Consider the following 27,946-nt stretch of genomic DNA (forward strand, 5'->3'; position numbering starts at 1 on the left):
GTTCAGTTGGACCCGGGAAGTTCGGCATCCATCTTATCAGCGTCAGAAAACATGCATGTTTTGCTTCAGCGTCCGGGGGATATGTTGTTTCATCCGGACAGGTCTAGGTCTTTCAGTTATCGCCCTTATTCAGACCTGCCTCTTTCACACGTTTTTTCTTTTTCTGACGGGGCCGGGCCATTGTTGATCGCCCGCAGCTTTGAACGGCTTTGGAATGTTAGTTGGGCCGGTCAGTCAGGTCGGGCTCAGTTGTTGTCAGACGGCCGTGGCCGGCAGTTCCTAGTTTCGGAGTTTCCTACCTCCCCTGTGTTTCCTTTTCCTCCCTCCCTGAAACAAAGACAACGTCGTCTTGCAATCAGGAAGCACACCTAAATCTCCTCCCGGATTCAGACCGGCTGACATTCCAAGCTGCAAGATCTTCCAAGGATAAGGAGCTGCAACCACCTTGCATGCTGCGGTTTGGTGACTGTAGACTTCGCGATCGCCACTCCATCGCATGCCATACATGTGTGCGGCATGCTGCTGCGCGCACGCCCCTGTCACCTCTGGCTCTGGCCTCCCTCCCTGGCCATCGCTCGTCGTCCAAGGTTTAACTCATCCGTCCTCGCCATGTTGACATCCACTCGCTGCACCACACCATTTTCCCCCCATTGAACGCTTGCTGTGCTAGCCGGCCAGCGTGCAGTACGCAACCGGTTTTCATGTCCCAGATGACGAGACGGGCTTAATGTAATCGCATCGCCCGTCCTCTGATGCCTGGCTTCCTCTTCCTCGTCATGCAGACGCGCGACTTTGAGGACTGGGCGCAGGCCGAGTTTTCCTCGCCAGGACGGCGACATGGAGATCCCCGCTCGAGGATCGCATGCGAGCGAGCGCTCGGCGCCGGCGACCGAGCGTGTTTGTCATGACTCATGACGGCGAATGCGTATGGGGTGACCTCAACCGCTCGCGGTAGCTCAGCCATCGCATTCCGACCTAAGAACAAGATTGTTGCTGGATAAAGATCTTTAAGATCATTGGTGACGCAGCATTAGTTTGGATGACGCGACCGGACGAGGCGACCCTCTCTGCTCTCGTTTCTAGCGTTTTTCTGAATTCCTGCCTGCTGAGTTCTGCCGATCAAGGAATGAGAAATGGAGACGGGAATAAGGGAAAGGGGATAAAGGGGGATACGGCACATGCTTGCTATCCAAACCGATGTTCCTCCTACTGAAAGTGTAGTGGATATGATGCTCCTCTTGTCCAAAAAGAACGGATATGAGGGGGGCAAGAGATTCTTCAGAAACCTGCAGGCACCTGAATGCAGCAGGATAAACTACAAAAAGATGCGGTCTGTATTCCGTTGCTGGATATCTATCTGAACTGTACTGGTTTGGTTCCTTTGCAATCAATCCACCAAGAACCAACATCTTCTTCCCATCTGGTTTGGATTTAGATGCCCCTCCTACCTTGTCCTAGCTCCTTTTTCTTTTTTTCATGTGCGGTCACTAGCAAGGGCAGAATCACCGGAGGAAACATTGTTGGGGCCCTAAAACTTTGGAACAAACAAGGTTGGTGGGGAAGTGATATTCGAATGGTTATGTTCTTTCTCTTCAGGCAATAAATCTGTCTAAAGACGCTTCATGTTGAGTTATTTTTCTCGACAATTTCCTACTTGTGCGTTTTTCCTTTTCGGGGGCCGTGAAGAGCTTTGCAGGTATACATCAATAAACAGTATCATATATCACTGATGCACCAATAGAATCCAAATAGCATCCCATCTCATCTTTCAAAAACAAAGCATCCCGTCTAATGTGAATGGAAAAGGATGTTTCATACAAAGTTCTCTTTTAAGTACAGTTGATTGTCAAACACCTAACATGCCAAAGTTGTCTAAGAGTTGTACTGCTTGTACTACTGCAAATCATTGGAAGGCTTCACTTTCAGAGGGGTATTGTAGGATATGCATGATGCATGAGAAGCGGAAAGATGAATAAAGAGAGGTGGCAAGATTTTCCCATTGAGAGTGAATCAAAAGTCTCCAATGATGCAAGTATGGTATGGTTAGTAAAGCAGGATGTGCTTGACAGGTAAACAAAAAGCAGTGATTTGGTTCATATGTATCTACTCTGAACTTTTACATGTTATGTATGTTAATCTGGATGGGTCACCTTCTTTTGAAGACTTCTTTAAGGTTACTTTGGTTTAGTGCGAGTTAAAACAACGTCATTGTTCTCCACTAGTAGTCATCTATCTAAACACTAAAGATAGACCTGCTATTCAGGTCTACTGATGACTGACGATAAGAAAGGTAGAGTCCATAAAAAACACAAAATAATGCCACTAACAAAATTTGCAATTCACTGCACAAAGTGCTTAGTAGACTGATAGAGTAATACTCTATCCGGTTCATATTATAAGTCATCTGAAAACGAAAGATAGGAGATGGAGTAGGAGAAGAACCCAAAAATGTCTTGTCTGACCTTTTCTTTATTGAAACCATCCTTAAACAAACAATGTTACATGGTAACAGATATAGTAGAAAAACTGGTATGATTTTTCTAATAGTTATGATAAGTCTACTTGAAGGTACAAAGTACTAGAAATCTCCCTATTGTGGTAGTTATGGTGATGACCTTTTTGTCTATCTTGTACATTGGCACCTAACCATGATAACAATGCTTGCTTGCATAGTAAGGGCTCTTTAGTTGTCTATAATTCCCTCCCCTGTTATTTGGCCAGTGCTGGTGGTATTTGGTACAACAGAAGCCAAAGAACTATACATATGATATCTTCACCAACACCAACAACTTTGTATTATATTTTGTTTACCCCATCCAATGACATTACATCTCCTCATGAAACTTTCTTATAGTTGAACTAGAATATTCTAGTCAAAACAAGGCATGCATGTAGTATCTTACTTGTTTTATCACACGTTTGAAATGAACCTCGTCGTTGCTGGGTTAGTTGAGGTGTACACGGCAGTGAACTAAAATAACTTTCGTGGGATGTCAAATTAGATTTCTATTCGAATTAATAATTTCCCATAGGATTTTAATTTTTGGATCATAATTGAAAAATATATATTATATATTTATTAATAATTCTTGGAGGATTCAAACTGGGCTTGGTAATTCTAATTTAACATCAATTTGATGGCACATAGAGGAAATAACTTGCATTGAGCTACTTAGATGAAGTTTCTCTAATCTGGGCAAATTTGGAAAATTCCATCTGAAAAATCAACCAAGTTAGAATTACATTGGCATGTGGCCCCAGAGCCCACATGTCATACTCACATCCAATGATATTTGCCAATATATGCATGCTTTCATGCTATTGTCAGGAACATTGGTGTATTTCTTGATACAGTTTTGTTTCCTGTCTGATGATACACCAGATGTAAATGATGATAATACAGTTTTGTTTCCTTTCTTTTTTATCATAGTTTTGTTTCCTTTCTGATAATACACTAGAAATTAACTTTTTCTAGCTAGATGAATAGATGATGCATCACAACAGCCCAGCCTTGAGTTAGAACACCCAGATCATCCTACATGGAACATATTCCCAAGTCCAAACAGCTAGTATTCAGGAACTCGCAAGAAAATGATACTGGTAATTGCCGTGCCGTATCCAGTCCAATCTCAATAAGCACTTCTGATACGGAGAAAGATCTCAATGTCAAAGCAAGAAAATCATTGGTCCACCATGTGTGGTGTACACGTCTTGCTTTGCTGCTCCACATCATAACAGCGAGCATAAGTATATCTTGTCCAACTGTGGTTATTTTTTATAGCACCTGTTGACACTAATTTGCGCCAACACACTCGAACGTGGTAGAACGCGCGTTGATCGTCGACACGATCTTCACCAACGGGCTCCCTACGCACAGACCGGTCAGACCGGTTATGGCGACCGGCCAGACCGGTTCTACAGAGAACGCCGCGAAGACCTAAAACCTCGAGCTCGAGAGGGACCCCGTCGGAGCTCATGGATCTAGGGTTGTTCTGATATCAGCAGGCTACTCAGAACATCCTCGAACGCCGTAGAGACGAGCAAAGAACAGCAGATGAGATTAGAAAAGTGGGTTTGGAGGTAAAAGATAAAGGATAAATGTGTGAATCGATTGGGATTACCCTCAATCGGCCGTGGCCCTTCATATATATAGGGTGGGGAGGTCTGTACCCGTTAGGAGTCGGAACCCTATCAAATCTCGTGTCAAAATACAACTCCTAACTCGGACTGGGCGTTTCGGACCGGTCTGACCGGTCTATGGACCGGTCTGACCTCCCTAGACCGGTCTGACCGGTCAGACCGGGGTGCAGGTCTTCCGGGAGGCATAACTCCCTCACCCGGACTCCGAATTGGACATTATATATATACATTTCGATCGTCTCGATGAGATCTACGCAATGGTGCTGTCCAATTTGTAATTTGACAAACTTGTCTAGACTGGTCTGACCGGTTCATATGAGAGGTCTGACCGGTCTGTCCAGATTGCCCAGAAAACCTTAGTCGTGCCAATTTTGGGTGTCAACATATACCATCCTATTTCTTAGTAAAGCTTGCGTACTAAGAAACATATCTCCAAACCCAAAAATGCACTTGAACAACGAGAAACACCTATGTACCAATCATGTCTTGCTTTGAAGGACGATATCATATATCGACCATGTCATCTTGTATAAGTGAGACAAGCCTGAATATATACAACCTCAGCTGTGAATTATGTCCTTCAAAGGAACTGCTTCGGTTCATTTAGTAAAATAATTTATAGCAACTAACATGAAGCAATGCCTCTTCGAAGATGGAGGATTAATTTGAACAATGAAATCCAATCCTCAACCTCGGAACGACCATGATTTGATAATAGGATGTATCATCACAGCGGACACCAATAGTAAATCACCAAACCGCTGATACTCTTCACACCCTTTTATACTTCTTGAAACAATCAAAGTTCATGGTATACTAATACAAACCGGCTCTATCAAACAACCACTTCATCCCGGGAGCCGATTGATGTGTACCACAAACGTCTTCATGAACTTTCTTCATGGCAACTCTGGCCTGATCCGAGCTCAAACATTTAAGAAATAAATCTTTGACTATTAAACGATAGAGCTTATCATTGACTAAAATATTTTTGAGTGTCATCCGCTGAATATCCCTTTTTGCATCACGACCAGGATCTTTAGATAGGAGATCATATGAACCCTCCAGTCCTGATCTTCGGCTTTAGTGAAGAATCACCTTTCATAGCCGAATTGGTATTTCCAGTAAGCTGGGCGGTCAGACCGGTCAGACCGGTTGCATCGACCGGTCGGATCGATTCGTCCAGAACCTGCAACTTGGCCTTTGCTTGCATCGGCTTTCGAATATGAAAATATTTCTTCATAATTGATTAGCCAGATGCTTGCTTAGCCAGAACAATGACCTGTCCATTCTCTTCCCTTGGTATATATCTTATAACAAATTCATCAAAGGAAGAAATAACATTGAGGCACTTGTCAAGATATGCATTTAAATATCCATTGTATCATTAGCATACCTTGAATACTTGTTGCACCACCAAAAGTGAATCACCAAAGGCTTTAACATGTTTCACGCCCATAAATTGCAGAAATTCCAAGTCAAATAAGATCGCTTCATACTCAACTTGTTTATTTGTGCAATCCTCTTTTGATCGGTTTGAGAACTCAAAAATACCACCACTTGGAGAAATCAAGACAGCACCAATTCCTTGACCATCATCACAAACCGATCCATTGAAATGTAATTTCCATGGTGTGCAAGTAACATAGCCGACTTACAAATTATGCCTATCATTAATCCGATGCTCAATAATGAAATCCGGTACAATTTGACCACTCATAGATTTCAAGGATTCACAAGCCAAATCATATTCAACTAAAGCATAAGCCCCCTTGCCAATTCTATCATTCAAAATCGGCTTTTGTAACATGCGCTTGAGCACATCGGTTTGACATATTACTATGCAAGTACTAAATAGTAGATAATGCCTCAATTTAGTACAAGAATAATAGAGAGACAAACATAACTTCTCAGTAAAAGTATATCTTGTCTCCGCATCAATAAGTCGTCGGCTTATATAAGTGATGACATACTCCTTGTCTTCGGTTCTTGAGTCAAAATAGCCCCAATGACATTATCTTCAACAGCCACATAAAGACTGAAAGGAACCCCTCTCCTAGGCGCCTTGAGCACAGGTGTTGAAGACAAATAAACCTTGAACTTTTCAAAAGCCTCTTGCTATTATGCCCCCCAAGTAAATTCGGTTTCATTCTTTAATCGAAGGATAGGAGTAAAAGCATCGATCTTAACAGACAAGTTAGATATAAATCTTCTCAAGAAATTCACCTTGTCCAAGAACTTCTTCAAGTCTTTCTCGCAGGTAGGAGCCTCAACATGCTTCATTACTAACAATTTGCCAATTTTCTAGCTCGAATTGAAAAATTTATAATTCGGCTTTTATCTACTGATGTTACAATTTTCAACCAGCTCAAGACAAATACATAATCAAAGTCTTGAGAGCCCCTTGCAAACTGATCTGTTGCATAGAAACTTCATGAGGTAAATTATCATTTGCCAATATTTTGCCCCCCGAGCACTTAAATGTCGTTGAGCTCCATATCGTTGTGCTTTTGGTGTAGTCTCATGTTCCACTTGCACCTCATTGCCTTGTACCGAGAATGCTAGCGGTGTTTTTCCATCGCAAAGAGCCGAAATAGGCAATTCCAATTCGGCTTTCTGTTCTGCTGCAACCTCAACCGGTCTGACCGGTTGCTCCGGGCGGTCAGACCAGTCGCTTGTACCGGTCAGACCGGTCATCTGAGGCAGTTCGATCGATCGTGCTGGCTGGTCAACTGCTTTGACTCTTCATACCTTTCCCTGATGGACCATAGGTCTGTAGTTGTTGAATTGTTTATCCCTCAGCCTCTGAACTCTTGGTCCTTCTTCTCCTGAGCACGTAGGCGCTGCAACTTTCGTCTTTGAGTACGAGTCAACCCTAGAGGACACCACCTTGGTTGAAAATACTTTGATGTTAAATTACTGCTGCTGGCCTCATGATCATTATCCATGATCGGCCTCTAGACAGGAGGATTGACCGATTTATCAAAAACCATCGGTCTTGTGCTCGCAACACTGACATCCACTTTGATATTGCAGATCTGCACCTTATCATCGGCTTTAGCTTTTTCTGGATCAACAGTGGTATGTACCTCATCTTTCTTTTTCTTGACACGGTACACTTGTCTTGGAGAACGAACTTTGACCGGCCTCCGATGAGACCGGTCTGACCGGTCAATGGCGACCGGTCTGACCGGTGCAGGCTGCCACCTCTGACCTGATCGGTGAGGTCCCAATCGGTCATGCACTGGTCGTGAAACCTTGCCGAACGCATGCCTTCTGCGATCCTCCTCCCTGTGGTGAGATGGTGGGTATAGCATCGGATAACAATACATCCAAATTTCTTCATGCCCCCATGTAGGATAAGAAAAACCCGATGCCGGTGACGCCGACACCGTAGTAGCGTACACCTTCTGAGGAGGAAATAATGTAGTGCTATCACCCCTACGCTTGCTGGATTCTCCCCTAGGAGAAGAACGCTTGCCTTGACATGAAGGTGAACTTGGTTCTTTTTTTAGTGGCCGATCTTTTAGAACGGCCTTTGTGTACTTGTTCAGCAGATGAGCAAAGGTGAGCTTCTGCTTTGTAAAACTCCCACGCACCTTTGACTCATTAACCTTTCTATTACCTTCTTCCGGGCGCTTAGGCTTGAAAGTTCCGGGCCGGCCTTTTGTCTGACCGGTCTGACCGGTTGAGGCGACCGGTCTAACCGGTCGTGCCTGAGCAGCAGGCCGACGCGTGTCTCATGAGGAACTCTCTTGCCCCCCGGGCCTTGAAGCTTTGACAGTGATCTTCAGTGACTCCTCTCCATCAGGAGTCTTCTCCATCGTCACTTCCCTAACCCGAACCTTGTCATTGATATTTTTCGGCCTTAGCTCACCAATGATAACATTTTTTCCTTTTGCTCCTTCGGCTTGTTCCGGCCGAATGAGTACCTTGGCTTTATCCAAATCAATCGTATGGACAGGGAATGACGCTTTGTCATCTTTTACCTCATGCATTGCCAATCATCCTTCATTAACGGCCGATTGGATTTTTTGATGAAAGATATTGCAATCATTAGTTGCATGAGAAAAAGTATTATGCCACTTGCAATATGCATGCTGCTTTAACTCCTCAAGTGGCGGTATGGCATGAGACAATTTGATGTTTCCACTTCTAAGCAATTCATCAAATATGTGATCACACTTAGAAACATCAAATGTGAAACGAACTTGTTCTTGCTGATTCTTTGGAATCGGTTTAAGCGATGAACAAGAACATGGCTTAGCATCTGATGGCCATATGAATTCAGCAACATAAGCTTCCTTTTTCTCATCGTCCGAATCAGATTTACGATCGACATGTATGGACCGATGAGTATTATGGGCATCTTTTGCGCTCTGGAGTCTAAATTCTAAACCCAAAACTTTCATGTGCAAATAATTAATAGTGTAGTACTCAAAGCCTTCGAGTTCTTTTTTCAAATAAGAACGCAAACCATCAAAAGCCAAATCAGCCAATTCCTTTTCAGAAACTGTTAAATTGAAACATCGGTTCTTTATATCTTTAAACCTTCGAAAGTAATCCGAAGTAGGCTCATCTTGGCCTTGCCTAACCGATGCCAAATCCGACAGTTTAGCTTCATTGTGCCCATTATAAAAACAATCATGAAACTTACGTTCCAACTGATTCCAAGATTGAATAGAATTCTGGGCCAATGAATAAAACCAAGAAAAGCGGTTCCAGTCAAAGATAATGAAAACAAGCGAATGCGCAAAGTCTCATGGAAATCAGCTTTTCCCAGTTGTAAGATATATTGGTCAATGTGCTCCCAAGGTGCTCTATTATCATTACCACTAAATTTCACAAAATCAAGAACACACCAACCAGCAGGAAAAGAAACTAAATCAAATTCAGCAGGATATGGCTTTTGGTATAATATAGAATTACCTATATCCACACCGAATTTAGTTTTCATCGCACTAGCCGGATCCTCTTTTAACCTAGCGGGATCGGCTTTGCATCTACCACTCGTGGATGCTTGTGCTACAGAAGTAAGACGATGTTCTATAGGATTATCTTGTACCATCGTCTGAACCGAACTTATCGGTACATGCCCCACAGAATTTTCATGTACATTAACAAAAATCGGTTCATGTGGAGAACCAGATTCTTGTGAAGGAGAAGGCTACACACAATTTGTCATCTCATTGGTTCGGTTAAGGATTGCCAAGCAAAGAGTAGACGTGTTCGGTGTAGATGTTACTGGGCTGACCACCATCGCACCGGTCTGACCGGTCAGTTGGACCGGTCTGACCGGTCCAGCCGCATTCGGCTGTACCAGCTGCAATGGTGATGTTTGCTCTGCAAAATAGTTCGTCGGCATGCCATATATTGGTTCTTGAACAGATGCTGGCGTAGCTGATGAATTAGCAGTTTGGAAAGCACAATTATCATCTACGGATTTGCCTTTTTTTCATGATATCTATTTGATCTTTTAAATCATTCATGGGGTTATATATATCAGCAATTTTCTTATCCATAATAGATGATAATTGGCTAAACAAGTCGGAAGATGAAGTGCTTACATTGCTTATTACCTTGACTTGCTTATTCTCGAGCGTGAAGGAGGGCATCACAAAGTCTTGAACCCTCGTGACCTGGCCTTGCTGATTTTTCTTTAATCCCTTCAAGAATTGTGCTTTGAAGTGCTCCCTGACCACCAAGTACTCTTGGCGCCCCTCTTCGCTGAGTTCCTCGATAGATGTGGAGATGTTGCCTTCGTCGAGGTCGATGATGATGCCCATCTTCTTTGAGAACTAGATTAGATCGGTTTAAAAACCAAATTAATCTGTCCCCAGCGGAGTCGCCAAAAAAAGTATTGACACTAATTTGCGCCAACACACTCAAATGCGCTAGAACACGTGTTGATCGTCGACACGATCTTCACCAACGGGCTCCCTGTGCACAGACCGGTCAGACCGGTTATGGCGACCGGTCAGACCGGTTCTACAGAGAACGCCGCGAAGACCTAAAACCTCGAGCTCGAGAGGGACCCCGTTGGAGCTCGTGGATCTAGGGTTGTTCTGAGATCAGCAGGCTACTCAGAACATCCTCGAACGCCGTAGAGACGAGCGAAGAACAGCAGATGAGATTGGAAAAGTTAGGTTTTGGAGGTAATAGGTAAATGATAAATGTGTGAATCGATTGGGATTACCCTCAATCGGCCGTGGCCCTTCATATATATATAGGGTGGGGAGGTCTGTACCCGTTAGGAGTCGGAACCCTATCAAATCCCGTGTCAAAATACAACTCCTAACTCGGACTGGGCGTTTCGGACCGGTCTGACCGCCCTGGACCGGTCTGACCGGTCAGACCGGGGTGCAGGTCTTCCGGGAGGCATAACTCACTCATCCGGACTTCGAATTGGACGTTCTATATATGTATTTCGATCGTCTCGATGAGATCTACGCAATGGTGCAGTCCAATTTGCAATTTGACAAACTTGTCTAGACCGGTCTGACCGGTTCATATGAGAGGTCTGACCGGTCTGTCCAGATTGTCCAGAAAACCTTAGTCGCGCCAATTTTGAATGTCAACACACTGGTGGTTAAGCAGGGAGAACAAACCCTTTTCCCCTGTTCAGTTGACCCTGCCGGAACAAAAAAAAATCAGCTGCAAATGGGCACAAGATTTGCGACGAGATTCCTGATCTGATCCGAGCCACACAGCTAAAACACATGTACAGGGTGACAGCGACGGCAACATTATTGGGGGCAGCAGCAGAACACCCAGAGGGAGGGGAGGGCTCTGCAGATTCCTGCGGATTCTAAGCGCAGTTAACTAGGCCAGCATCTGGATTGAATTGTCAATACCATAAAAAGGGATGATGCCAATGCGTCCCCTTCATGGGCACGCACAGGTGTGCACTCCCCAACAAATCGCTAGTCCCCGGCCACACCTTCTTCCTCCTCTGTCCTCTCCCATATTAAGCCCAGCCGAGACGCGCCCCCGGATGCAAACATCCTCGCAAACATCTTATCTCCCGAGGCCAGAGAGTTGGGATTCCCCTCCTCCACCGCGGCCATGGCTAGGAAGTGCTCTAGCTGTGGCAACAATGGCCACAACTCGAGGACCTGCAGCGGGCACGGCGGCAGGGTCGCGGAGCACGGCGGCGGGGTGAGGCTGTTCGGGGTGCAGCTGCACGTGGGGCCGTCGTCTCCCCTGAAGAAGTGCTTCAGCATGGAGTGCCTCTCGTCCGCGGCGCCGCCGGCGTACTTCGCGGCCGCCCTCGCCGCCAGCAGCTCCTCGCCGTCCGTGTCGCCGTCGTCGTCGCTCGTCTCGGTGGAGGAGAACGCCGACAAGGTGAACAACGGGTACCTTTCGGACGGGCTCATGGGCAGGGCGCAGGAGAGGAAGAAAGGTGAGTTTGTCGTTCACAACCCCGAATTCCTTTTCTTCTTCTCCAAATTATTACTGGTCCGTGGATTAAGGTTGCGGCTGTTCCAGAATTCGCAACATCGTAGTAGATGTCTCCATCATCTATTCTCATCAGAGTATCAATAAGAAAGACTCTGCAGCTTGCAATGAGTTGTACACCGTAGAGTACTTTTTTTTTTTGAGCTTGCTTGAACTGAATCATGTCTCTGTATCTGGATGTCAACTACCATCAGGGGTTCCATGGACCGAGGATGAGCACCAGCGATTCCTGGCAGGCCTGGAGAAGCTCGGGAGGGGCGACTGGCGAGGCATCTCCCGGCACTTCGTGACGACGCGGACGCCGACGCAGGTGGCCAGCCACGCCCAGAAGTACTTCCTCCGGCAGAGCAGCCTCACGCAGAAGAAGCGGAGGTCCAGCCTCTTCGACGTGGTGCGTTCCCTTCCCCCGCCGCTACGTCATGCCAACACGTCACGCCTCCTCCTCTCCTGCAACCGCGAAGCGGTGACACGAGCGACGCCTTCCATTTTTCAGGTCGAGAACGCCGGCAGGGCGACGAGCTCGGTGCCGCCGGACGCGGAGCTCCCGGCTCTGTCCCTCGGCATCAGCAGGCCGGCGAAGCCCGAGCGCGTCCTGCCCCCCAGCCTATCGTCCCTGCTGCCGCGGTGCTCGGCGGCAACGAGCAGCGGCAGCGGCAGCACGTCGCCGAGCGGAATCGCGGCGCCGAAGCGCAAGCACCCTTCGTCGTCCCTGACGCCGGTGTCGAAGCCTCATCAGGCGCCGGACCTGGAGCTGAAGATCTCGACAGCCGACCACCAGACCGGCTCGTCGCCAAGGACGCCCTTTCTGGGGATCGGACCATCAGGGTCACATAACCATAACAGGAAAGACGGTGGACGACGATCGGTGGAACATGAAACATCCATCCGTTGCTAGAAGAGCTTTTGCTCATCCGGAGAAGATGAAGAAAGGGTGGGGGATCTGGGAAAGGAGGAAGCTTTTGGTAGTGGTGTATGTGTGTGTCGCCGGCGAAACGACGATGCCGCCGCCGTCGTCCACTCGTCCGTGCTGTTCCGTTGATGTACTATCATCGGAAGATGAAACCTTACTGGCCTAATTTTAGACGTGCAAATAAAGAACGGCTGCCCATGTCTTTGGCCTCCTCTTTATGTTGACACAAAGTCAGCCTACATGGTGATGAGAGATGAGATCACTCTCATGATGCTCACTTTCCGCTTGTTCTGGCTGTTGGGATTGCCGGTGGAGACTGAGAAGGATAGGCAACCATCTCAAGGGTGTTGTCGTGGTGTTCATGTAGTATCTTACTACATGAAGCAAAGTGTGCTTGCAGCTGCCACTTGTGAACTTCATTTGATTCAAAACTACGAGTACCAAGATTTTACGGTGCTTAATTTGGAAAGGTCCACACTTGCGCCTCACAATCATTTTTTACCGTGTCCGTATCCAAGTTCCACTCGTATCAATACATGCCTCCACGTATCAAGGCCTCTTAAATGCACGGTATCACTCGCTGCCCAATCCGTATCCGATACGTCCTCACCCCTATCGCAACGTTAGAAAAAAGAAGAAGATTACTACTAGCAGTTACCAGTCAGATCTGTCCATCTGACTCGAGACTGAACTGAAAACACATGAAGGATCGCCGGTCGCCGGATCGAAATATCTGGTCGGACGATCAGCGTCGCCCGGACCAGACGCCGGACACGCGGCGGCCGGCGGCGCGATCGTCTCCGCGCCGGACACGACACGGGAGCCTGACGACCGAGCGGTGGTTGCAGGCAGCAGCATGCGTCGCTTTCCCTTTCCTCCGCCATGGTCGAACAATCCAAATTCAGAACCGGCTCCTCCTCCCCGGCCGGTTGCTTCGACGACGATCAAGGCGGCAGGATCGACCTAACAGAGCATTGCCGATTCGAGCATCAAGCCATGAACAATTCTGCCATTAGGGGGAGCTCCATCAAGAGGCTAAAGCGAGGCGCGACAGGATGAGGACACGGCGTGTGGATTTTATTTTTTTATTTTATTTTTTGTTCATCGAGGCTGTGTTCGAGCTGTGATTAACGTGAGAAACGGGTTTGGAATGGGAGAGAGAGAGGGTGGTAACAGAGGAATGATGGGACATGGAGGAAGAAATGAAAAGGGACAAAGCTGGTTGTGTTGTGTGGTGTGCAATCTTATCCCTGATCGTCATCCCGATTCCCCATCCGTGGAGGATACGGAAGGATAATAATGCGGCAAGGCCTTTCCCGGGTCTTTTTTCTGACCAAAACCAGTTCCAAAGCCAACCGCAGCACGCACGCAGGGATTTGTTAGGCACTCTGCTTTTCCAGCTCCAGAAACGATCCCTCCCTGGTCCTCTCGAGCACCACTTGGGATTAGAAAAATGGTAGGTAGATAAAGTTTCCAAAAATCATCTCACGAGAGCTAGCAGTACGAGATTCCTGTGTTTTAGAAACTCTGTTGCGGCTGCCTGCTCCTGCTGCTCCTGTGGTGGTGGACTGGCTGCGTACCAGGTGTCCAGACGGCGGGGACGGCGACTCGTGCGGCGCGGCGCGGCGCGGCCAACCACGTCGCGCGGTGGCGTCAAATCACGCCACCGAACCGGAAGAATAATGGAGGCGGGAGCCGGGAGGCGAGCTCAAACCCCCGTCCCTAAAGATGAATAGCGACCCTAGCTGATTGATCGCCCACTGTTGGAAATGATCTCAGCCGTTAAAATATAAATGAATGGCTAGAATCTAAACCATTAAGTCTCAAATGGTTTTGCTAAAACCATTTGAGCCCCAAGTTTTGCTAGAAATTTGGCCCTCAAGTTTAGTCAAAACTTAAACTCTAAGTCTTGCCAAAAACCATTTAAGTTTCAAATGATTTTGCCTATGATCAGTGGGCAATAGCCAATTGTTTTTTGTGTTGGTTCCCCTAGTGCACAATAGTATAAACTAGCAAGGTGGCCCGCGCTAATAGCGCGGGTAGCTAGTATTTTTTAACAATATTTTTTAGTTTGCCAAAGAGATGTATTCAGCATTTTATTTATCTTTAGTTCACTCTCCTAGAGTAGTACCTGCATCTTTCCATGTATAGGTATTCATATCAATCATCAATTTTGAAGTTGCTATGTTTATGTATAGGTATTAATTATTTATCTATGTTGATAAATATTTAATTTATCAATTTTAGCTCAGGTAAAAAAATCGTTGTTTTCTTCCTTCTGCCTGAGCTCGACCCGACCACCAGACCGGATTAGTCGGCTCGAGCTCAACCCACACATGGTCAGGTCGGGTCGGGTCAGTCGGGGTACAACCTTATTTTCTTGTATAATTTTCAGATTGGGTTAGGTTTGGTCATATTTTTTCGGGAGCTTCGGCTCAAAATATTTGCTCATGCCCAATGTAGCAGGTTGGAAATTTTGACCCGAACCCAACCTATACATCGGTTAGATTGGGTTAGTCGAGTCGGGTGGCCCATGGTCAGGTCTAGCATGAACATTATGGTCATATATATATATATATATATATATATATATATATATATATATATATATATATATATAATGATTTTCCTTATTTTTTAAAATCTAAAATTTTCTAATTAGTTAGATCTTTAGATCTTCATAAATTACAACGGAGTAAATTCTTCTCTTTTCTAAATTAGATTAATGTGGGAATTCTCGACACTCTTGTTGAACATGATGGATTATTTTAACACTCCCTTATTGGTATACTCCATCATTCTAAAATGTAGGTCGTTTTAGCTTTTTTAGAATCATAGTATTTGCTATGTACCTAGATATAATGTATGCCTAGATGAATAGCAAAATCAGTAAACCCATAAAAATAAAAACGACCTATATTTTGGACAAATAGATTAATTATATTTGAAACTTACTTTTATTTAGCTTTTTTTCAAAATTCATACACATATTAACTACTAATTTTATTAATTTTAACTCTAGATTTAGCTTTATTAATCATATTTGACATGAAATATTTATGAACTTGTAATTTCTTTTTATCTCAAATTTTGTTATTTGTATTTGTCTTATACTATTTAGTTAGCTATTTTTCTTCTTAATCGCCATACAAATTGACTATTTCTTTATACTTTTCTATTTTTAAACTTATCTATTTATTGCTCATATTCAATATGAAATTTTTTGTCAAACTTTTGTAGAAAATGATGGCACTCACGGAGGAGTACTATCAATTTTCCTCCTGTATGTTCCACGGATCAATCCACATGAATCTATGCTCCAACGCAGAGTCCTTTCGAACACACACTTCTGTGTGGCACACGGAAAGGCAATCGATATCAGGCACTACACCTATTTATCTACCGCCTGTTGGGATAGGATCGGACCTCATCCGAGTACACGCACCCAGCGTCACACACATGGACTGTTCATGGGTGTGTTTTTCTGTGGGGCCGGCCAATACAAGGCTCTTTTAATTTTGAATCTAGCTATTTACTAATCATATTCGATATTGTCTTTTTGAGCTATTTGATGATCGTATTCAACATAAACTCTTTGATCATGTCCCATGTTTCTTAATTTTTAAACCCCAAAATTAGTTACTTAATTCCAAAATTAGCTAGTTATTTGATATAAACTCTTGATTTATTTAAGACCGTTAGATCTTCATAAAATCCGACGGTGCAAATCCTTTTCCTTTTTAGATTAACGTGGGAATTTCTAGACTCTCTCGGCGAACGTGGTGGCTTCTTTTAGCTTCTTCTAACACTCCCTTATTAATATAATAGATAGAGGAGATGGACATGATCAATTGATAACCATCTATCTCCTCTCATTCATTCCTGATCAAACTCATCTATTGCAAGCACTAGGAAGAGCAACACTAATCCATCTACATATCTAGATGGGTTCTTCATCTAAAGAAAGTAAGCCTACATTATGTTCTCATGCACATACATGTGATTCATTAGGACCTAGTTGATCCAGAGTATATAACAGTGGCACCAGAGCCATGCTAGATTCTTTTGGGTCCTTGTTCATGTGTAATTCATACTTCTCTAGATGAATCAGTGCCCAAAGTTCATGTTCTTGTGCATGCCCGTGAACAATTTCATGAAATTCAGGATGACTATGCTTCAATTCCTTCACTGCATAAGCAATTCTTGTTTAATTTAAGTTCCTGCTCATGATTTTCATCATGTTTATGCATGATTAGTTCATTATTTATGTGATTCATGGCTAATTTAAGTTAGTGCTCATGATGTTTGTCATGTTCTAGCATGTTTTATTATTGCTAGACCCAAAGTCAAGAACTTTAGAACACCCAAATCTCTAATTCCGAAACCCTAGCTACAAGAAATTCCCCAAATTTCTTGAATCCCAAGAACCTTTATCCTTAGAACTAAGAGATGGGGCGGAGAAGTTTTACCTTAGGGCTTTTGTGGCCGTTGTTCACCCTCCCGCGGCCACCATCCTCATGGATGAGTGCGCGCTTATGGGCTTGGCCCTGAGCGGCCTCATCCTTTTGCCGCCACGGCTTGCCACTAGCCCTTCCTGGGGCCAGCCATTGCCGGAAGTCCGGCTACTGGCCGGATCTTGTCTGCCCCCTCACCTCCCTGTGCGGATTCAACCCCGACCCGGGGGTCTTTGGGCGCCGTCGAGCCGCGCTCGACGGGGCTGCGCACCAGCAAAAGCGGCACGCAGCTCCGACGAGCGGGGCTGGGCAGCGCCGCCTGCTCCCTCCGCCCTGGGCCGGCGCGCGCACCATCGCGTCGCCGCCCTAAGAGAGAGGAGGGAGAAAGGGAAGAGAGAGAAGGGGAAAGGAAAAATGAGATTGGGGTTTTCAGGGGGCTGGGGCGGCCGGTGGTTTTGTTCACCGTGGGCCCGTCCTCAGCCGTCGGATTAGGATCCGACGGTGTGAGACGGCCGCCCGCCCCGTGGGGCAAATGGGCCGGTGCGGGGCACCGATTTTCTCAGCCCAAGCCCAAATTTTTGGGCCTGGAGGCCATGCAAAGGAATTTTTGTTTTTTAAGGCTGCACATATATTGGGCATTTTATTATTATTGAAGTTTTATATATATATTTTTTTTATTTTTCTTATACAAATAATAAGTTTTTCTTCAGTTTTTTATTATGTTTTAATACATGTTTCTTCTGCAATTTATTTTTATTTTAATCATTTATGCCTCTATTTAAGTGTGAATTTTATTCATTTTTCTGGCCAAAGCTGATAAATGAATAATTATCGCAAAAAATTTATTTTTTCAATCTTTTCTGCCCAAAGGTGATTGGATTGGATTAATAAAATAAGTTATGAGGCATATGATAAAGTGTGAATTTTATTCATTTTTCTGGCCAAAGCTGATGAATGAATAATTTTCACAAAATTTTATTGCTCTTATTCAATTCTGGCCAAAGCTGTTTTGAATTTGATCAATAAAAGTAATTTATGATGTTGATCACTAAAATTTTTCTTTATGTTTATGGATGCAGCATCTTATGCTCATATTACCGGACTGATAAACAGTATTGAGCCACTTAATGGGAGCAATTATGTTTCATGGAAAGAAAAACTAGAGATCAATTTAGCTCTGCTGGATCTCGATTATGCTCTCAATAATGATACTCCTAAAGAGCCTCAGCAGGATGCTGAAAATTATGAAGCACTCCTCAAGGAATATAATGATAAAAAGGCTTTATGGGAGTCATCAAATCGTAAGTGCCTCATGATAATTAAAAGTTCCATTATTGAAAGTATTAGAGGCGCTATTCCGGACTCAAATAATGCTAAGGAATACCTTAGCAAAGTTGAGGATCAGTTCAAAGGTTCCTCAAAAATTTATACAAGCACTTTAATAAAGAGGCTTGTAGAAGAAAAGTATAATCCGACCGGAAGTTTAAGAGAGCATATTATGAAGAAATGTCACATGGCTGCTAAACTTAAGTCTTTGAAAATGGAAATTTCTGATGGCTTTCTTGTGCATTTCATAATGTCATCTTTGCCCCCGGAGTTTTCTCCATTTACCATCAACTATAATGCTATGAAAATAAAGTGGAGCATTGATGAAATGATAGCCATGTGTGTTCAAGAGGAAGAAAGGCTTAAGGCTGAGAGGATTGAACATGTTGGTCAATTTCACTCCTGATAATAAGCGTAAAAGAAACGATAATGAGACTTCTTCAAAATTATGGCACTATCGTTTATGCCATATTTCGAGGGGGAGGATTGAACATCTCATTAAAGAAAATATACTCCACTCCTTGGTTTTTTATGATGAAAAATGCATAGATTGCATTAAGGGAAAATATCCTAAGAAAATTAAGAAGGGCACTAATAGAAGCAAAGGAATTTTGGAGATAATCCACACAGATATTTGTGGACCTTTTAATATCAAATCGGTGGATGGTTTTGATTTATTCATAACCTTCACTGATGATTGCTCCCGTTTTGGTTATATCTATCCGATGAAAGAAAGAGCTGAAGCATTGGACAAGTTCAAACTGTCCAAACCTGAAGTGGAGAATCAACATGATCGGAAGATAATGATCGTAAGATCTGACCGTGGTGGAGAGTATTATGGGAGGCATATGCCGGTCCATTTGCTAAGTTTCTACAGGAAAATGGCATAAAGGCTCAGTAATCTGCACCAGGTGAACCACAACAAAATGGAGTGGCTGAACGGCGTAATCGCACTCTTATGGATATGGTACAAAGTATGTTGAGTCACTCTACTTCACCCATTAATTTATGGATGGAGGCTCTTAAAACAGCTTGTCATATTTTGAATAAAGTTCCCAGTAAATCAGTGCCCAAAACACCTTATGAAATATGGACTGGAAGAAAACCAACCCTGAATTATCTACATATTTGGGGTTGTCCTGCTGAAGCTAGAGTTTTCAATCCTAATATGGGTAAATTGGACCCAAAGACTGTCAGTTGCCATTTCATTGGATATCCTGACAAGTCTAATGATATCGATTTTACTGTCCAAATCAGTTCACTAAGTTTGTTGAAACAAGACACGCAGTGTTCTTGGAAAGTGATATGATGAAAGGGGAAATAACACCCCGGCAGATAGATCTTGAAGAAAAGCGGGATTATGTCCCAATGCCTATTATTCAAGAACCATATTGTGCTCCAACTGTTGGGATTGCACCTTCAAATGAAAGGGTTGTTGAAACAACGCCAGTTGAGACACCGGTTGTTGTCTCACAAGCTACTCCTAATGATCTTCCTAGTGAAGATGTTCAACACCCTCAAACTGTGATTGATATGTCTAATGAAAATACATTAAGGAGATCACAGCGAGTCATTAGGAAGCCTACAATCTTGAGTGATTATGTCACTTATGTGACTGAAGATATGGATGAGTATGCATTGAATGATGATCCCACATCATTTAAAAAAAACCATGCATAGTGAATATGCTTCTGAATAGCTTAGTGCAATGTAGGAAGAAATGAAGTCTATGAGTACAAATAAAGTTTGGGATTTAGTTGAAATTCTCCAAGAAGCCAAAACAGTAGGCTGTAAATGGGTCTACAAGACAAAATATGACTACAATGGTAATATTGAAAGATTCAAAGCCAGACTCGTGGCTAAAGGCTTCACTCAGAGGGAAGGCATTAATTATAATGAGACTTTCTCGCCTATTTCCTCAAAAGACTCATTCAGAATAATAATGGCGTTTGTTGCACATTTTAATTTAGAATTACATCAAATAGATGTAAAGACGGCTTTCCTAAATGGTGATTTGTATGAAGATGTCTATATGGCTCAACCCGAGAGTTTTGGTGTACAAGATAAAGAACATTTAGAATGCCGACTTAAGAAATCAATTTATGGTTTAAAACAAGCGTCAAGACAGTGGTATTTGAAGTTTGACCAAATTATCAGATAATTTGGTTTTAAGAAAAATAAAGTGGGCAATTACATATACACTAAGTTCAGGGGGAGTAAATTTGTTTTCTTAGTGTTATATGTGGATGATATTCTTTTAGCCAGCAGTGATATCAATTTACTACTGGAAATCAAGAAGTTCTTATACTGTAAGTTCGATATGAAAGATCTTGGTAAAGCATCTTATGTTTTGGGCATTGAGATTCACCGAGATAGATCCAATGAGATTTTGGGGTTATCTCATAAAACATATATTGAGAAAGTACTCAAAAAGTACAATATGCACAAATGTTTAGCTTCGCCTGCTCTTATTGTCAAGGGCGATAAATTTGGAATATTTCAATGTCCAAAGAATGAATATGAAGCTGTGCAGATGAAGACTATCCCTTATGCATCAGCAGTGGGAAGTATTATGTATGCACAAGTGTGCACTCGCCCTGACTTAGCATTCATAACTGGGAAGCTTGGCAGATATCAATCCAATTCTGAAATTAATCATTGGAATGCCGTTAAGAAAGCCTTACGTTATATACAAGACACTAAAGATCTCATGCTCACATATAAGAAATATGATAACCTTGAAGTTGTGGGTTATTCGGATGCTGATTTTGCGGGATGTGTTGATACTAAGAAATCCACATCAGGTTATATCTTCACACTCGCTGGTGGAGCTATCTCGTGGAAAAGCTCCAAACAAACAGTTACTGCTTCATCAACGATGCAAGCAGAATTTGTAGCATGTTATGAGGCCACAGGACAGGCAACTTGGTTAAAGAACTTCATCCCAGGATTAAGAGTGGTGGATAGTATCTCAAGACCACTCACTTTATACTGCGATAATCAACCAGCAGTACTATATTCAAGTAACAACAAGTCAAATGGTGCTGCCAAACATATTGACATAAAGTACCATGTTGTGAAAGATAGAATTCAAGATCAGACAATAAGTTTGAAATACATAAACACAAAGTTTATGTTAGCGGATCCTCTTACTAAAGGCCTACCGCTCAGTATATTCAGAGATCATGTTGCCGGCATGGGTTTGGTAGAAAAGCTTTTAATCTTGAATTAATTGGAACCGCGAAGACACCATCTCCTCATAAGCTAAGAGGACTCATTTTGAGATATAATAGGAACCATAGTCATTTGGTTCAATAGTACTTAATTGACTATTGTAACCTATTGTCTTGGTGTACTATTTATCATAAAGTGAGTCTGTACCATTATGTATAATGATGTATGAGCTCTTAAGTTAAAAAAGTTTGTTTTGATGTAAACTGGTGTACAATAGTAAATAGGGTCTATCGGTACATTATTGACCGTTACGATCCTTTTATTTTTATATGCTATTTTATTGATGAATAAACTTATAATGTTTTAACCTTACGATCAAAGGGGAGAATGTTGGAAATGATCTCAGCCGTTAAAACATAAATGAATGGCTAGGATCTAAACCATTAACCCTCAAATGGTTTTGCTGAGCCCCAAGTTTTGCTAGAAATTTGGTCCTCAAGTTTAGTCAAAACTTAAGCCCTAAGTCTTGCCAAAAACCATTTAAGTTTCAAATGGTTTTGTCTATGATCAGCGGGCAATAGCCAATTGTTTTTTGTGTTAGTTCCCCTAGTGCACAATAGTATAAATAGAGGAGATGGACATGATCAATTGATAACCATCTATCTACTCTCATTCATTCCTGATTAAACTCATCTATTGCAAGCACTAGAAAGAGCAACACTAATCCATCTACGTATCTAGATGGGTTCTTCGTCTAAAGAAAATAAGCCTATATTATGTTCTCATGCACATACATGTGATTCATTAGGACCTAGTTGATCTAGGGTATATAACATACACATCCCTTGTTCCTCCGGTGACTGCGAGATAATGCTGTAGTACCCCAACCAGGTGAAGGAACTGACTGAATGACTGAATAGATGGGAGGAAGCCGCCAACGGGACCAATCAGGCAACCGAGACTCTGGCTTGTTTGGTTTCCAAGCGCTATCTAGCGCTACAAAGAGAATCTCGCATGCATAGTGTACTAAATGAAATCTATTTACAAAACTTTTTAGAGATGAGTGTAACTTTTCGCGATGAATCTAATAACAGTAATTAATTGATGATTTGTTACAGTGATACTACAGTACTATCCTCTAATCGTGCGGTCAAAGACCTCATTAGATTCTTCAAGGTCACTAGTGCGGGGGTTCTGAAGTTAGTTTTGTAAACTAAATTTGTTTAACACCATAATTAGCGGTCAAAATGTTACTATTCACTAGCACACTACAAACCAAACGGGCCTCTCTTGCACGATCATATTTACAGTCCAGGTCTCTTCAGACAGCCGCGTATCGTTGGGGGCAAAATCCAGCGGAGATATTGTAAGATCTGAAAAATTCTGCGTACTCCTAGATGTGAGCAGAAACCTAATCTTGCACGAAGCCGGTACGGGGCCTTGACCGAGACGATCCTGTACGCGTACCTACTGGCGACTTATCCTCCCTTGGCTTGGCTGCGTCCAGGTACAGGAGATGCAGGACGTGACGGAAGCTGGCCATGCGATTAGTATGCGTATTTTCTTTTGAAACGAGATTAGTATGCGTATTAGCAGCTCCACTTTTTTTTTGTTATGATCATTAGCCAGAGCAGTAAGAGTGAGACCGCAGCGGGATAGGCCGGCGACGATTCTTGACGACGGGGAAGAAGCGAGGTGGGCGGCGACAGTCGGATAGGAATCGGCGAATTCTTCTGCCTCCCTTTGGATGCTACGAAACATTCTCCAACAACGTGTTTCAGAAAAAGTCTTTGCTTGGGTTGCAGCTCGTGATTGCAGTAAACTTTGGGTTTCAAGACCTTCTTAGCGAGTCAATGGACGGACGGTACTCCAATGCGTAGAGGGCCTTGGCAGTTCACATTCAGAGATTGATTGCCACATTAGCGCGTGGTGGGGGGAGGTGACAGGTGAGGCCTGAGGAATGGCTGGATTGCTGATGCGCCTTGCGCACAAGTTGTGTTCGCAGTTGCAGGACGAAGCAGAGCGACTTTTCAAGGATCCTGACGTCTGAACCGCTGTTGTTGACAGGGTGGTTTGTTGTTAAGTATAGCAACAGGGGGCTGCAAAATGGTCGCAGTGAGTAGTGCAGACATTAGACCGGCTGACCGGTGCTTAAGGCTGGGCATGACATTATTTGCTGCAGATCACCGTCACCATTTTGCAGTAAGTGGATATGACCAATTCACCATCAACCCTGCAGAACATGTTCTTTCAACGAGAAAAGAAAAAGAATCAAAAGCGTGTCAAAGTCAATTACTACTAGTTGTGTTCAGATAACAGTGGACTGGTCACTGGTCTGGTAGTCATCATGTCATCTCCGCGCTCCGGATGATGAAAGAGTAGTACCGAGGCAGCCGAGCTAGAGGTGAATAGAAATTTTAAATGAACCGCCATTTTTTAATGGAATTCTTTACGTAATTTTTGAGACATTCTTTACGTAATTTTAAATATGCTACCGGATGCACTAGTTGCTACCAGCCGAGCCCACATAAACTTTCGGGCCAAAAGCGCATAAGCCCAAATAAATATGACCATTACTTTGGGCCGACTAATCTGAGAAAAGAAGGCCTCGGCGCCTCGCCCAAAAACAACCCGTTTGGGATGGGCCTTTTATTATTCTACTACTCATCAGAGGGCGGCTACTGTGGTGCCATGAGCCCATCACGCGCTCTGTTCTAAATCCACCGCGTTCGACAGACTGGAGCTGGAGGCTGGAGCTGGAGTGGTGTGAGAAAAAAATACTATTACCTGGCTGGTGGCTGGAGACTGGAGCTGGAGTGGTGTGAGAAGGAATTAGTGTAGGGCTGGAGCCCTACCCACCAGCCGAACACGGTGATTATGTGCACTCGTTTAAGACTTGACTTGAAGATATGTTTTGTGTTCAGTGCTATATGTTGTCGTCAATTGCGAAACAAGTGCTTTCTATAAAAAAGAGAATCGCTAGTAATTATATTAAAATGATGACGTAAGTCCAAATCTGGAAAATACATAAATAGAAAGAGAGAACAATCAACAAGGCTACCAGCACTTGGAAAGCGAAGAAGCAAGGCTTGTTCACGACTCACGAGGATCCTTGTTGTGCTGCGAGTACCACCAGCACGCGAGGAGGGTAAATGGGTGTCCACTGCGAGGAGTCCGTGACGTTCCCACTTCCGTTCGACGATCGGCGCCTGCACTGCACCGCGAGATCGGTATCAATATCAATGTATGGGCACTGTTGCGGTGGCGCCCGTGGTGGCAGAGGCCACCGACGCGCGCTATGATACGGCTCCTGCTGCCCCCGGCACGCGCTTCACGGAGAGCACTGATTAGTCGCTGTAGTGGGAATCGTCAGCGCCACGGGTCGCCGTTACTCCAGGGTCCACCACGCGACGCGCCGGCCCCGGTCTCCGTGTCGCCGGCCGGGAAGCAGGCCGCCCCTCGCCACGGCTCCAGACGCGGACGCGCGCCGCGCCGTGCGGTTCGGGCAGCCACCCAGCTGTGCCTGCGCGGCGCCGGCGGGTGCCGTGCGCGCGCCCTCCTCTCGTTCGCCGACCGCGCGCGTCGTGCCCGTGCGTGCCGCCGCCGGCGACGTGTCCGGGCGCCCCCACATGCCGCGGCCCACTCCCTTTTCCCTCGCCGCCTCCCCACGGCGCCCACGCATACCGGCATACCGTGTGCCCGGGCGCCGCCGCGACCCGGGCCGGGCACACGTAGCCCGGACAGCACACAGGCCGGCCGGGCGCGTCCCACGCCCCCACAAAGTCTTTTCCACGGGCTCCAGAAGGACCCCCGCGCGCGCGCGACGTGTTCCGCCTGGCCGCGCTCGCACATGAGCCCCGCATGTGCCCCCCGCGCCCGCGGCACGTACGGCCTCCGATCCACGCCGTCCCAGTGCTGACTCGCCCCGCTACGTGCTGCTGCTACCAGCCAACCACCTCCTCCTCGAATCTGGGACCCCAACCACCCAGGTACAGTGATCCACCAGCCAGCCTTCACTGACCGTTTCCATAGTTTATTACGAGGCTGGATTACGGTTGATCGAGTAGTACACGTTTGCTAATGGTCTGAGAAAAGGTGGTCTCAACATTCCATCCACACGGCCACACCACGCAACCATGCCGTTTCGAGCGCATTCTTATCCGCCCCGGCCATTTGCTAACCAGGGCTGGCTGACCTTTTCCTTTCCCGTCTGAGGCCGGCCGCTTTGCTTGGATTGCAATCCACAACGACGCTTTGTCGCGTGCATTAGCATTAGCGGTGGCATTTGGTCTTCTTTCTGATATAAACGGTGGCTGGCTCTTCTTATCGGCTTGCTACCAACACACACACGCGCCGCGCCACGTCGTCGGCCTGCATGCGCTTACCCGTCGGTGTAGGTGGAGCTGGGCTTGTCAGACGCGGGCGGGTCGGGCCAATGCAACCAACAGGATCTGGCAGAAGAGATCGTTAGGGGATAGGATAAGGGAGGCTGCCGCTGACGGGGATCTCCTCTCTGACAGTCGATCGAGATAGAGAGAACAAGAATGAAGGACGGGAGTTGGTTGGGATGGCCGGGTAAGATCACGATCCGACGGTCACGTGGTGGGGGCTCCGCGCGCGAGATGGCGCGTCAAGCGGCGTAGGGCCCTGTTTGGTTTGGTGTGTACGACAAGTAGCACAAATTTTAACCAATAATTAGAGATATTAAATAAAGACAGTTTACAAAATTAACTACACAACTCCTGCGCTACTTCGCGAGAGGCAAATCTAATGAGGCCGCTGACCGCACAATTAGAAGATGATTACTGTAGCATCACTGTAGCCAATCATCAATTAATTACCGTTATTAGATTCGTCGTGCAAAATTACACTCATCTATGAAAAGATTTTGCAAATAAACTTTATTTAGTACTTCATACATAAAAAATTCTTTAAGTAGCACAAATCAACCAAACGGGGCTTAGGTCGATCGACCAAACGCCGCAGGCTGCAGCAACGATGGGAATGCTCCAACGAACCATGCAAATCTTTTTACCATCCACAGTTGCGCACCGCAGAGCCGATGTGCTAAAACCAATGGGAGGAGACGATCGTTGCTGCAGATTTCGCTCCTCTCTTTCCGCTCAGACCGTGTTCACCGAATGCGATTGAAGCGTACGCTGTGCGACCAATTATTGTGTGCCTATATTGACCGCGATTAGGCCGTTACTAGTAGGCTGTAGAAAAAATTGTTCACTTATAGAGCCCTAGTGTTCTAGAATTGTTTACTACATACATGCAAGATTTTTTTTCAATGTGATAGATTTGGAATCTTGAATTTAAATAAGGGTAGGAGTATCTTGGCATCTATCCAAGCTGTTTGGTCCCTCAGGGATAGGCTCGGACGAGCTTTGGCTTTACTGCTCCAGTTGCCGCTCTGCCTGTCTGCTTCGTACACAGCAGCCAGCCAGCCACGCGTAGACGCGTAGCATTGTCTCCAGCGACCAACCCTAGCTCACTGTTAATCGCCGCTATGTCAGCGTCTGTCGCTGTTACTTCCTCCGTAATCCACTCTCAGTTGCCCCCACTAGCGACCTGACCTCGCCGTGTCATGAGAGCTGAAAGGCAGCAGCTGCTCCATGCTCCATAGAGTATATAATTGCGGCCACAGACGGGCGCGGCCATTGGGCGCAATCCGGCGTCTCGGACCCCGCCCTGCGTGCGTCCAATCTGACGGCGACTCAACCGGTTAAGGCCCCGTTTAGTTTCCAAAAAAATTCATACAGTATCCGTCACATCAAATATTCGGACAAAGTATTAAATGTAGTTAAAAAATTAACTAATTACACAATTTTTCTGATTAGCACGAGATGAATCTTTTGAGCTTAATTAGTCTATGATTGGACATTATTTGTCAAATAACAACGAAATGTGATACAGTGCCAAAACCCAAACTTTTTCATCAACTAAGGGCGTGTTTGGCAGGGCTTCGGCTTTTTCAAAAACGGCTCCGGCTCCTCCGGTGGAGCGGCTTCTTTGGTGGAGATGAAGTCATTTTGGAGACCGTTTGGCAAAACAGCTTCACTTTCATTCTCTCTCATGTATTGAAAATGTGAAATACCCAATATACCCTTATCATTTTCTTATTTTTTTCTCCCATTCTTTCTTTATCCATTCCTCACCTCTTGGCCTTATCCGTTCCTCATCCTCTGTTCTTGCTGCTTCCAGCTGCTACTACGCCTTTCATCTCCCGCATGCCTCTCGGTGCATGTCGTCGGCCAACTCCCAGTGGCCTCCTTGCGCCCTACTCCCGGCAGCCACCGTCTCCCGCACGACTCCGTGTGCCCGTCTCCGCACGCGTCCGTGCGCACTGCCGACCGGTCGGCTCCCGGCGGCCTCCGCGCGCGCCCATCTCCCGCCCGCCTCTATGTGTGCCGCCGGCTGCCGGCCGCCTCCATGTTCCCTGCCGGTCGTCTCCCTGCTCCTCCCGCCCGGCCTCCTGCAG

General features: G+C 45.1%; 1 pseudogene; it reads left to right on the plus strand.

The window, feature by feature from the left end:
- The first annotated feature begins 11,015 nt into the window (after window positions 1-11,015).
- On the plus strand, window positions 11,016-12,720 carry LOC120674413 (annotated as a pseudogene).
- Window positions 12,721-27,946: the final 15,226 nt, after the last annotated feature.

The sequence above is a fragment of the Panicum virgatum genome, chromosome 5N (genome assembly GCF_016808335.1).
Source record: "Panicum virgatum strain AP13 chromosome 5N, P.virgatum_v5, whole genome shotgun sequence".
Taxonomy (NCBI): domain Eukaryota; kingdom Viridiplantae; phylum Streptophyta; class Magnoliopsida; order Poales; family Poaceae; genus Panicum; species Panicum virgatum.